General features: G+C 32.8%; 2 non-coding genes across 2 annotated transcripts; one reads left to right on the top strand and one right to left on the bottom strand.

Moving 5' to 3' along the window:
* The first annotated feature begins 3,978 nt into the window (after positions 1 to 3,978).
* On the top strand, positions 3,979 to 4,050 carry Trnac-gca (transfer RNA cysteine (anticodon GCA)). The gene has a single exon. It is a non-coding gene; the product is annotated as a tRNA-Cys (tRNA).
* Positions 4,051 to 9,948: 5,898 nt separating this feature from the next.
* On the bottom strand, positions 9,949 to 10,022 carry Trnat-agu (transfer RNA threonine (anticodon AGU)). The gene has a single exon. It is a non-coding gene; the product is annotated as a tRNA-Thr (tRNA).
* Positions 10,023 to 14,112: the final 4,090 nt, after the last annotated feature.

The raw sequence follows: 14,112 nt of genomic DNA, 5'->3' as shown, positions 1-14,112 counted from the left end.
TTTATAGAAGTTGAAAATTTAATACAGGTGTGGAAGAAGAGATGTTCCAAATTATAGAACCCTTCTTGGAAAATCTGTCACGAGTTCGTCTATTTACCAATCAAATTATTATATATATCGAAGTTATTATAAATTTTAGTTTTATCGAAGCATTGTATGCATATGCTTTTATGTGCATGTATGTACGTACGTAGATAGCATGGAAGTAAACCTCGGATAATACTTTCCGTCGATACCTGAATCTTTCATTCACTGGTAAATTATCGAATCGGGGAATTCCGAGGTCTATAGTTGCGAAGAATGCATGGGGGAGTTTGTGATTAATTTATCTACTGGGAACTCTCTTCATTATGAATGGCATATATGCATGTATATTTGGGTTAATGGTGCCAGCTGGTTTGAAGCCAGAATAGTCTTCGAGGTGGGTACGTGGTAAGAAGTAAAGCTCGAATCTTCATATACATAAGTTCTTCTTCATTTTATATGACAGACAGCTTGCCTTCTCGCTTCTATTTGAATATTAGAAAAACGTAAAAAGTTTGAAAATTCTCTTTCGGCGATATTGAACGAATTTATTTTTGAAATACGTTCCATCCTTTAATTCGGGATTTTTATCATTTAGATATTATAACAAAGAAGATTATAATGTTTTCCTTTTGTTAGGAAAATAAAAAAATTGAAATACTTTTCTGCAATTAAAACATCGTCTTTCCAATATTTTGATTTGGTCACTTTTAAAGTATGAACTCACAAATATCGTATCATTTTAAATATGTCCATAAATGACACGGATTATTAGCATGCTAATAGACGTTATAGGTCGTAAAGTTAAAATATAGAGTGTGAAATCTATGTGTATCGTTTAAATAAGCGAGGTAATGACATGGTAATGATATTAATAATATAATGTTCGTACAGCATACAGTTACGATGCACTATTATAATCAGTAACATTCACATAACTGAATTGCATTAGTAATTTCACTATGAATATTCAAATAATCCTGATGTCAACATAATACGAATAAATTAATCACTAAAACAATCATTTCCTAAATACGAAATGATACAAAAAATAAAAAAATATATATAAGTATGTACACATAAATATGAAAGAAAGCAAAACATTAAAGAAATACTAATATTCACATAAACCGTCGTTATTTGTTCAAGATGACATGATAGGAACGACTTGACATAATGACACTATTCACGGAAGCACGACTTTATACTCGTGATGTTTAAAATAAAAATAGGTTAACGTTGTACATTTAAGGCCAAATTGATAGCGGCGTAAGTAATGATTTTTGTTTTTGACACAAAACTAAAAAAAGATAGAAGCAGCTGATAATGTACAGCTGGTATATATATGAAACTTGAGATGTGTTGAGTTCTACCACTACAATACAAAACAGCGATATACAAAACGTGCATCCGGAAAGTGAACTTTGAAATAAATTTTTCAAATTTCTCACTAACACGAACAAATCGAATGTTTAACCCTCTGCACTTGGCTGTCCCCTCTGAGGCGACATCGTAAATCTAACAAAACTAATCAGATACACCAAAGAGGACGCAAAGATATTACTGGTGATTGTATAATACGAAATTGCACAAGCCCAAAACTTTGTTAATGTTATCAGTTTCCTTGTATTTCTCCCTTCACATTGCAAGAAGAGGCAAATAAAGAAATGAAAAATATGCTCGGATATACGTAAGAGAATATTAGCTAGCGATACGTAAGTCCCCGCTGTGGTGTCGTCTCGACACTTCTTTGTAACAGACGATAGCTATAAAGAGCGGTTCTCTTCCCGAAAATTGGCCATAACGTTTATGCTATATGATGTGACGTAATACCTGGTTATCCGAAATGCACAAGCTGGTTACTGTAGCATATAAAAAGAATAGATTCTTACCTTTTTCTTTAATTTGTAAAATAATGGCAAAACGAGAAGACAGAAGTGAGAGTTACGATATAATACGAGTAGTGTTGCGGAAGAAAACGAAAGTAGAAATAGTGACATTGTTATCCTACTTAAAAAAAAAAAAAAAAAAAGAAAAAGAAGGAGTGAATATAATTTCGTTTTTCACAAATTTCGTGCGAAGTGTGTTCGAGTTGATGATAGACGATCAAAGAAAAGTCACCGAGTGTCAGAGGAATAAATACAGTGCATAATTAATTTCGAAACTTTAAAAGATAAAGAGACGGGATGGGTGTGAGTTATATCGTGACCATTTTGATGGATTAATTCGCAAACCGAATGGAAAGCTGCGAAGACTAACTTCGACGTGTTGCTTTCGTTTCATTCTTTTTTTTTCTTTTTAGACGAGGAGGGGGCGAGTCGACGAAGACCTATTACAAAACGACTCACCCAACTGTCTATTGATCTCACGTCTTTGATTATTGTTTCCTAATAATAGCAATGCTATCGTCGTCTCTTTACTGTAGTCGAATAGCAGGATACCGTATCATTTGCACTCACTATTTGAGAGTATTCCGAGGAACGCATAAAAGCTCACAATCCGTTTTAATTAATAGTTTTCGAATGTGTACGAACTTTATTCACTTTTTGAATTTTAATTAAAAAAAGGGAACTTGAAGTAATAACATTCGCATTGGAACGATCATTTAAAAAATTGTTTGTCTGTTTCTATGATTTTCAATTAATTTTCAAAGCATCTATCTATATCGACTCGATATAGAAAAATCTGGACTAATTTTCCTTTTTGTAGTTTAGTATCGTGTGTTAGTACAAGATATAGTATAAGATATGAAACGCATATCTTGTACTATAAAATAAAAGTATAAAGAAAAATATAAAAATACATGTATGTAAACATAAACAATATGAGTTACAATTTAGAATATAAAACATAATTTACATACAATTAAGAGTTATAAGACACAAATATAAAAGTCGTATATTATTATATATACATGAATATGCATAAATTCGTGAAAAAACATGAATCTATGATTACATACGTTACTCTAAAATATACCACCCACTTGAAAAAGATGCAGATGTAAAAAATAGGGAAAAAATTAATTTTCTTATTTTCTTATGAAAAAAAAAAGGATTACAATTTTCTATTAAATATGAGATTCATTTGACAAGCGTTAAATCCAGCAAGGAACTGCGAAAGAACGTAAACAAGTTATCCGTGTCAAGTTGGTGCCTTTGAAATGCGTTGGCGTCGCAAGAAGTCCCTTTTAAGGGATCCTGTGCCCTTATGGGGCCCTATACACATCGATTCCTAGCCATGTGTGCCTTAGTCACGGTGGCATATGGCTAAGTCATGAAGCCACTAGGTGGTCCTCAGTATATTACTCTACCTGTCGACATCCCTGCCTTACGGGGGGTTGAGCTCATGGCTATTTGTATGACAACAAGAGCTGGTTTTCGACTGTCCTGTGTCAGTCGTCGATGACCTACGATCATCGTAAAGTCTATCCTTCCCATTACCTGCGATCTCCTTCATTTTTGTTCAATAATCACTCTAAACAAATTATAAACCGTTTGCCATAGAAAAGCATAAACTTACTTTGTCATTGAATATTTAAAGAAAATAAAAAACAGTTCTTTAAATAATTAAATCATTTAAAATTTAAAAAGTTAATAGAAATTAGAGATCAAAACTGAGAAAGACACGTTTATTTCAATTTATATCAATTATATCCTCAATTTAATTTTAAGTTCAATTCTTTTAATTCCAAAGTATAAGTATAAATAAAAATATTTGCAATGTGATTAAATAATCGTAATGTAGCGATACCAAATGTAGTGTTTCTTTCGTAATTTTGTAATGGAACTTAATGTCGATGTGTACGTTTGTTATATTTATTTATATATACGTTTCAATTACAATTTTCTGTAGTATTATATTTATTATTAAATTTAATAGTGAGTTTACTTGTTAAATTATATTATATATTATAGTAGAACGAAAGTAATATCGTTAAAGCATTTCTCAACGGGGGGTATAGCTCAGTGGTAGAGCATTCGACTGCAGATCGAGAGGTCCCCGGTTCAAACCCGGGTGCCCCCTGACGATTATTTTTTTTCCTTACATAAATTTTAATTTTTTGCAAATAATAATTTTAACTTGACTAGAGTTTTTATTACAATTTTTATTCTATATCTTATTAATATTAATCGCTCGCAAATATTATTAGCCAAATGAGTATAATAAAAACGATTGAATGAAAAATAATTTATATATAATGTATTATGTATTGTATACAAAATATATAGAAATAATTATAACTAAAAATAAGGTAAACTTTACTGCGTACAACATATATATATATATATATGTATCCATAAGAAACGAAGATATAAAGTATGTCTTTGAAACAGCACCAGAGAGTAAACGCGAGGCAATGTGTTTTAATGGGATGCGTAACCATAACCACGAGAGAAGGGTCGTCGATCAATCTAGGAGACTTTTAGCCACACTAGACGAATGTTTGGGGTGAGAACCACCTGCTCCAACGCTAAACGTTAAATCCATAAGATCCTGAAAATATTCGACGAAATCCGTGAAATGCCCGCAGTGCTCCGGATGATCAGGCCAATTGGCCAGTCGCCAAATGAAATGTATATCCGACATAAGTCTCCCCATTTGACCTGTTTGTCGTATTTACGTCCGTACGTTCTCCTATATTGCTTTACATGTTTTTCACTATTGTCAGTACTATACATACGTACATATCTATCGATATTCATGTAATTCTACGGTATATACATGGTATATAGGTATATAGTACAGTAATAAATTATGACGCATATCTTTAAAATATAGAATAATAATAGAGAAAATTCTATACACGAGAGACGAGTATTAATTTAATTTTGAAACAGTAATAAATAGTTGGAAAATGTTTCCGCATCTACGATAAATTTAAGTATATCAAAATATACAAACTGCGCATAACGTATAGAAATATATAATATATTCGTTCCATTGAATATAATACTTGATTCTGTAACATTTTACTTTGCCTTCTGATATTCCTTTCTATTTTTAATCATTTTGCGCGTACGACATTCTGTACGCAGTAGATATCTATAGTATTTAATATAAAATGTTATCGATATTCCACTCTCAATTCAATAGCAATAATCCAAAAATCAGATTGAACACAATCGAAAATGATTTTAAAGAAGTGTGTTTAATTATACGAAGGTTAAAATCGCAGATAAAGACACTCTGTTGGTATAATATATATTTATGTAATTATTAAGTAAGTAATTAACTTGCTAAACAACTTAAAACGTAGATATAGAAACTTCGACATTCATAACACAGGAAACTTATGTTATATGATACTTTGTTGCGTAAATGATTAGAAATACAAGCAAACAGTGCATAATTTTTCTGTTCCATATTACCTATTCTTATCTGTCTGTTAATTAAAATTCAATATACGTGATATGGTTCTATTCGATAGGGAACGGATCGCATAAAATATCGTTGAAACGAGTATGAAATAAACCAGGTAGCAATACGATTTACGCAGAAATATTTCTTAATACGCTATTTTTTATTCGATGCTGGTTATACAATACGAGTTGTACAGATATCGCGAATTTCTTAATATTACAACACAACTCATACAATTCGATAAGTTAAATAATCAGCATGAATGGCTTGGATGAGTGGTGTTAATCTTAGATAAGTAACGTAAATCATTATCACGAACGGTTATCCTACAATCAAAATACCATCGAAACAAATACTTTTAATATAACAAAAATTTATCGAACACGTTTCAGTATCGCAGAAAATGCAAAATTTCAAGCAGCATGTTAGACAATAAATCTAAAACTTGTATTTAATTGCACACGCATATCTTCGCTTCGCTTCGCTTCGTTTCACTTATCTACACAATTGTTCGATATCGAATAAAAATTTATTCACGGATCGTTAAATAGCAAACGTATTTTTTTGACATTTTTCTGATAACGTATGATAAAAAAATTTATATATATATATATAAAACTTGAAAGCTAGGAATACTGGAAAATAATAATATCTTATCGAGATGTGAAATTTTCGCGATATTTTCAAACTCTATTAACTTACGACTCACTTAAAGGTGAGCTACTTTATTTCCTTTTTTCGTCAATGTGTCTCGGCTATCATTGCTACGTGTACGCGATTCTACGTAAGTCAAATGACAGATGGGACCGTGCTAATCCGCCATTATCGTCGTCAATAATCGGCCCTGTGTTGAATACAATACTATCGATTCACGAACCTTAGGGATCCACCCCGTAACAGAGTTGGTTCACTCGTTCATGAGCAGTCGCGTGAATCACTGTAGGTCGATCTAGCTGTTCTATATAATCTAACGAGCTATGCGTTGAAAAAAAGAAGCATTGATTCGTGTAATTTCATGATCAGACATTGCTGGTTGTTTTTAATCGAGTTGGTTGTCATTCTCATTTCGCTTTAGGCTCTGAACAGCTACGAAATAAGGTACTTTTGTACGATATTATTCGTGGGCAATATTCGCTTGGAAATTCTAATTAAACAGAATATTAAATACGAAGAACAATTTTGACAACTTAATATTTTCGCCTGTATTTATTTGCAAATTCGCAACCCTTATACGGTCGGATAGCAACGTGAAAGACCAATGCAAACAGTGGCTTACCACGTGCGATAGGTTCAAAGAGCAGGGATCCTTGCTTCAATCACTGGAAAGGCGGTAACAAAGGGTCTTCGTCCCTAAGGGGTTTCTGCGTTTTGTCCTCGGAGGATTGTCAGTCTCACCCCAGCCAATATTCAAGGTCTAAGCGTTTAAATTATTCATAAACAGTCGAGTGATTTGTAGAATATAACTTACTATTACGTGTTGTAACGTCACCGATACATTAGATCTCGTTTCGACCACTTAAGATCTACCGTTTGGCACTCTAGAAATAGTTACAAATGTATTATACTTCTAACGAATCGATTCGAACAATCTTTCCAATCTTATTTCATTTTTTAACCTTTTTCTATGCAAAGTAAATTTGATTCTTCAGTTTGTTGATTAACTTTTTCTAATAGAAGAAAACGAATAAAAACCATTTATTTCGTGGTAATTTAAAGATTAATAACGCGGGGAAAGTATAATTGCAAAATCAGAAACTAGCGTTCAAATCTCCAAAAATGCATCTTCGGAAATCTATCAAATTTCTATGAAAAATTACGATCAAAAAATTTATTGATCGTTCTCATTACTTCAATAGTACTACCGGCGAAAAATTGATTGTATCAATGAAACTATTTCTATTATAACGACATTGCTAACAAGCAGAGCTATAATCTCGAACTTTATTCTAAACAAATATAAAATTGGAAAAGTTTATTTGTAGCAAGATTATTAAAATTAGTAAAGATTGACTTCTTAACCTCTCGATATAAGAGAAAATTAGGTTTGTGTCGAGAGAATTATAGACGACGCTAATTTAATTTTCCCTCGTTTCCTTACGGTTCGCGAAAGTCTCTTTGTACAGAGGGAATCCAAGATGGGAACCAATTCAAGATTCTGCTGACCAGAGGTAACGAAAGAGAAAAGTTTCTCGAAAGCAAAAGGAATAAAACGACGTAAAAGTTTGTGGACCAACGTTTCTGAATTGCTGAATGTCAGCGTTGCACAAATACCAATCGTCGTTAAATTTTTACGTAATTTCAATTCTTCTATTATACAAACAATCTTCCAATTCGTAACGTTAAAATTATTTTTCTTAAAAAAACTCTTAAAATATACGTTCCATAATAAATTTTTGTAACGCTGATATTAATTAAAACGTCCCTTCGTTCGGCGTGAATCGATACATTGCTCTTTTCTGGTAACCCATTTTTCGCAAGGAGAACCTATATACAGGCTATATATGTGACATTCTATCAGTTAAGCCACCCCACGTTGTCTGGTGATCTAATTTAATTGACACCCTAATAGCGAGCCTGCACGACTGCTAAAGTTCCGGGTACAGTGCTCGAGCGTTCGAGGAGAAGGATGAAAATATAAGGGTGGTTAGCTGGGAGACGCATGGGGCGAAGACAATTGAATTTCATGGGGGTTTGGCCGCTTAACCAGCTAATTGGTTTGTTCATGTTACTGCAAGTACATAACTCATCCTCTATCGGACGTATTCGAGGTCTCGCTACATTGTATATCTTTTATTTATTTTTTTCTATAATTTCTTTTCTTTGTAATGGAATTACAAGATATAAAACTCTGATTTTATAACGGATAGATATAGTAGAATGATATTTAGAGGAGAATATCCTTCGGTCTACGTTGTAAGATCTTAGCTAAGTTTAAAATTGTATGTTTGAAGTAAATTTTTATTGCCAATCTTGAACAACTTTCTGTCCTTTTCGTTCCTAAGAAACTTTCCCATACTCTTTGTAGATTTTCCTTCTACATTTTATAGATCGGATTATCCTACGAAACTTATCATTTATACAGAGAAGGAATTTCATATTGTATTCGTTGCGTGATACGTAATATTTAAATAATTCTTTTTATTTAGTAAGTAGGCAGATACTTTAATAGAATATTTCATATATAATCGCATATTATATTGTGGAAATTTCTACATCTTTAAATTTTCCATACACGTACAGCCATTCACAGTTTACTATATAATAAATAAAGTATAGCGATAGAACTTGACATTGTGCCTCGCGATAAATTATTCGAACGTCATCGTATTTCTCGCGACTAGCATAGGTTATAAATATGAAGAGCGAAATATAAATAGAAATTGTAAATTACGCGAATCGGGCTTTACTGTGTTTTCGCAGAGAGAAGTACATAAATGAATTCCTCGCCGCTATTCCAACCAGGCAAGCCACTAAGAAGAGAAAACTGTGCCCCTTTACGGCACTTTCATGAAGTGAATATTTAACTTTACGTCTTGCGGGTTAAAAATGCTGACCCGCCGGCAGAGGTTTAAAAAGTTGGCGAAGTACCGAGATAAAAGATAACGGCTGATAAAACTTGCTCAAAGTTCCGCGACAGACTTTGTGGCACTCGCGTTAGGCACGTCGAAATTACATCGTATTCTTTCAATTAAAAAGTTCTCGTCGCCTTTTTATAAGCAATCATCGAGGGTTCCTCCTAAAATTTCCCGTGACGAATACGCTTTTATAGAAAAGTTGTCGTTTTCATCTACGAACGAAAGAAATTTATTGTTTAAATATAAAATATAATACATGCATGTTTATTATACAATTACACAGTGAACGGTGTTCTACCGATTAATCAATTTTCGTCGCCTTTTTACAACTAACAGTCGGTGGTTTCTTCTCGAATTTCTTGCGATTACGTATTTTCATAAAATTATTTTCACCGTCGTATAAAATAATTTCAATCGTTACATGTAAAATATTATATATGTGGATTCTAGTTATATTGCCAATTAATTAAACGTCGATTAATCTTGTTTGAAAATAAATATTTTAGTCACTTATTATAAAATATTTATATTACGATGTTTGCCATTAATATTTATATACGTGCAAAATTAACCTTCAGAAATATTAATACTTTATGGATTTTCATAGACGATATTTATTACAACATTGACTCAATTATTTATAGAAAACACTGTGATAATGTATCGTAGATAGATAATACAACAGAGTAGAGTTCGTATCTTGTGCACAGCGAAATACGACTATTACGAATCATAATTAAAATTAGAATTGAATCGTTATGCATACATAGAAATACGTAATATTTTAAAATGTCTATTTTTGTTAGTCATTTAACAAAATATATTTCCTCGAAAAGATTAGATAGTAAATACATTTGAAATATTTATTTTATATATTATTAAGTACAAAGAAATCTTTGCATTATCGTGTTCTATACTTTTTTAATAGAATAAAAGAATACAAAAAAAAATTTCTAAAAATATTATTCGTAAGAATTACAACACAAGGCCCCGGAGGGATTCGAACCCTCGATCTCCTGTTTACTAGACAGGCGCTTTAACCAACTAAGCCACGGCGCCGTTGAAACTTGTTGGTATTTTTACATATTTTAAGAAAACGATGAACGATTTGCGAATAAATTTAATATTTATATTAATTTAGAAATATTATTTATAAATCGTTAGAAAAGTTCTCAGATAGTAAACACGATTTAAATATAACTTTCTACCATTTATTTTCCTTGCAAATTTACGAAAGTGATAAAAGTTGAAGATTTATAGCGTTCAAGTGCCAAGCAAAGTTTATATGAAACACATTTGCTCATGCTGAAAATCTTCACACGTCACGCTATATCATTTTTTATTTCAACATCAACTACTCAATTGTTAATTGCTATTTACTTAGATAAAACTGAAATACCGTTGGATGTACCTATATACGTGATTCATTTTGCTTCTGAGACGAATTTTCTACGTTTTTAAGTAGTTTCTTCCTCTCGGAATCTTGCGCAGGAGATATCGATGTATCGAAACTAGAACGTTCATCACCTTTCTCTTTTTCGTTTATCGTCTCCTTCTCTTGCTGATGTTTCGTAGATGTCGCTCCGCTTTACAAACGAAAAAAGACATTATTAAATAAAATAATAGGAATTTGAAAGTTTATTAAACAATATACGCAAACTCTAACTCTTATTTACTCGGAATAGCTACTCTCATACGTTACGCTGGTTAATTAAAAATCTCTTCGTTTCAAGATCTCTTCGCTCTTTACTTACAAGAATTATAATATTTACACATGTAGACGTATGTATAACAAGCAGGAACTCAATTTACGAACTATCGTTATGAATCGTCATGCTCGGTTCTGGCATATTCTATTTACCATAATATACTATAATATAATTATTGAGATACGTATAATTTTGTGCGTTAGATTAGGTTAGACGCGCAATAGTACTACTTGTATGTGAATATCAGTGTGTAGAAGCATGTGTGCGCGCGGCGTCTCGAAAACAAATGAATGTAAACTGTTCAGTCGGTTAACAGACGGGTATAGAAGAAAGTGCTGAGACGCGTGCAAGTGTGTATCGGTAAATATCATTGGAATCATTTATAAAATAAATATATAACTATTGTAGTATAAATTTCAAGTGTAAATTTAGAGTTCATATACCATTATCTCGGCTATTAAGATCCGAAATTCTCAACAACAATATGTAGAAAATTATATAAGAAATGTACACGTAAATTGCACAGAAAGCGATATGTACGGTACATAAACACAGCTTTCTATATAATAACTTTCACACTTTTTATATTTTATAATTAACTTTCCAATTATATTTTCACTTACATCTGTCATCCATTTATTACGTATTAACTTATTTAATTAACTCGCTTCTCATCAAATCTAAGTCTCTTCAAAGTTAAAATCATAATTCACTTTCATCCTTTGATATATCTATGTATCTACATTGAATCGTCTAATAAAGTAATATATAAGTACGCAATCTGGTTGTACTTTCTGTTTCTTCAATTTGATTGCCTCTTTTGTGAATAACTAACACGAAGTTGTAATCAAGGTTTCTCGTATCAAAAGATTTCCTCGTGATTGGGTCGAAGGAACAGATTAAACATCTAGCTCGAGGCAAAAGAATATTTTCTCTTCGACGAGTTATCTCGCTTACTTCGTTAACTGCTAATGTATAATCCGTGAAACTGGATTGGTCGAATTGCGATGCATTAATTTCGCATTAATTCGGCCATTCATATTGAAAACAACGCACAAGTATCTGCCTCGAGCTTTTTAATACGTTAAATGTTAAGTCGGATCCCCCCTGGAACTGGTTTGATTTGATCGGTGTACCTTAAATTACGTACTTGTTTTGTTCTCGAATTAAAGTTCGACTTCATAGCACGACGCCTGTTTCTTTAGTTTCTAACGTTTAATAAACATCTGCAGGATTTTTCCCAGACTTTGATAATTTCTATTTTTACTTTTATAATATATTAATCTTATTATTAGATATACAGGAAGCCTCGGTTTTAAACCACTTCACCGATTTATTCTGTGAGCGGAATCAAGAGAAAGATGTTATATAATCGTAAGTCCGCAAATGCTCTATAAAAGGGCTATAACAAAAATATGAGACCTAAAGGCAATAGACGAATATTATCGTGAAAGATGGATCGGTCAGAGAAGACACATTGTTTGGCCCGTGAGATCGCCAGATCTTACACTGTTGGACTTTTATCTATGGGGAACGATAAAAGCGATAGTGTCTCGCGCAAGAATTGATTCGAGACAAGAACCGATATAAAGGATTCATGGTGCATTCAGTGATCTGAAGCAAAATAACCATCAAACTCGGGGAGTGACAAAATCAATCTGCCAAAGATATGAAACGTGTATTCGAAACGAGGAATGGCATTTTGAAACGTAAAGACCTAACCCGAATTGATTAGTTTTCGTATCGCGTAACTTTTTTACAAAGCCTTTGCAAACCTACGTTTATATAATATCTTTTTCTTCTTTTTGCATACTGGTAACACAAACTGGTTTAAAACTGAGACATCTCGTATGTTTAATTTAATATTTTTATTATATATTTACTTTACACATACAAAGAAACGTATGGGAAACATAAATAGAGATTTGCCTTTTCCTACAGATCTGGGTTTTTAGATTTTACCATTCTAAATTTTTATAACAAGTACTTTATTCTGGATATTTTATACATCTCTGCATAGACTCGTTCCAGTATGCAGCGTGAAAAGAGAAGCTCGTAGGAGCCAAGAGATTCGAGAAATATAGCAAGGAGATAGATGTATGGATAAAGAGTAGACGAGGGAGGCAAGAAGACAGAGAGAAAGAGAGTATCGGGGGTTCCTCGTAAATTCTCGCGAATAGCTTCAAGTAAAATATAGAGGTGGCTACGTTCCGCATATGTCATTCCTGCTCTTCCTCGCTCGCTTTGCGAATACTCGCGGACGATCACGTACAGACGGATAGGTGTGCAGATGTGTTTTAATCCAGTGCTTCTCAAATTGTTTTACGACTGAAATCGCCATTGTTGTTCCGTGCGATAGTCAACGATCATTATATTATATCACTACATAAAGGAAAAAGAAATGCAGTAAAAAATAGATGTGGAACGAATAAAAATACGTGTAAATATTTTATGTCTCGATGCAATGCAAAAATACAGATATAAACTTGCGAATTTTAGAAATTTTCATCGTTATTTAGAAACTAAAGAAGGTACTGAGGTAAACAGTTTCTACAGTTTGAAAAATTTGGATATTCTTACGTCGAGAATTTTCTAAATTAATTCTATAAAGTAATATTTGGAAAGTTTTATTTTTTAATACTAACTTAGACGAGACACATTCGCGTGCTCGGTGCTGAAATCGGTACTAAGTAGTAACACTCAGCGATGGGATTACAGCACCACGCAGTATATCGATGTATTAATCGAAGCAATTAATAACAAGTTTACTTGCGTCTTCTCGTAATTAGAAACCACAGAAACACAAAATCCCGAACAATAAATTTCCCGCGATCTTACGAAGCTTAATTGGAGGCATTCGTCTTACTATTCTCTCTCAAGATTTACGAAACTTCATCCAAAGATAATACGCGTTTCTATCGATACGTCGACAGAGATGATCTCGATTTGAGGCTGTTTGAGAAACGCTGTTCTAACTTACGTAAACGACGATGCCGTTTGGAGCAACGCGCATAGGTCTGTTGAGAAGGAAAGAAAGAGAAAGGGCGAAAGAGCGAAGAGCAAATCGTGGGGACATTTCACACGCGAGAGAACACATGCTCGAGCCAGAAACTACGAAGTACATTGGAAAGGACAGAACAAGATGTGTGCCCGATGAAAGTACATTTTCCGGTTGTGTACCAGCGCCGGCGATACGTAGGATTCGCCAAACGCGCACTGTTCTTTCCTATTTTACTTTTGAAGACGGCTCAACGTCGTCGAGTTTGATATTTTCATTCCAGTATTTGTTCTGCTGATAATTATATATTATGATTATCGTACGTGTATATATTTTTATTTTCCATAGCAGAATAAGTTTCATTATGTTATCGTGTTATTTGATTAATTTTATTACACCATTATTGGTTTATCAAAAAATCGTTTCTTCAACGATAAACATA

Source organism: Bombus fervidus, chromosome 16, assembly GCF_041682495.2.
Source record: "Bombus fervidus isolate BK054 chromosome 16, iyBomFerv1, whole genome shotgun sequence".
Taxonomy (NCBI): Eukaryota; Metazoa; Arthropoda; class Insecta; order Hymenoptera; family Apidae; genus Bombus; species Bombus fervidus.
The sequence above is the reverse complement of the archived record's forward strand: the minus strand, read 5'-3'. Positions and strand labels throughout refer to the sequence as shown.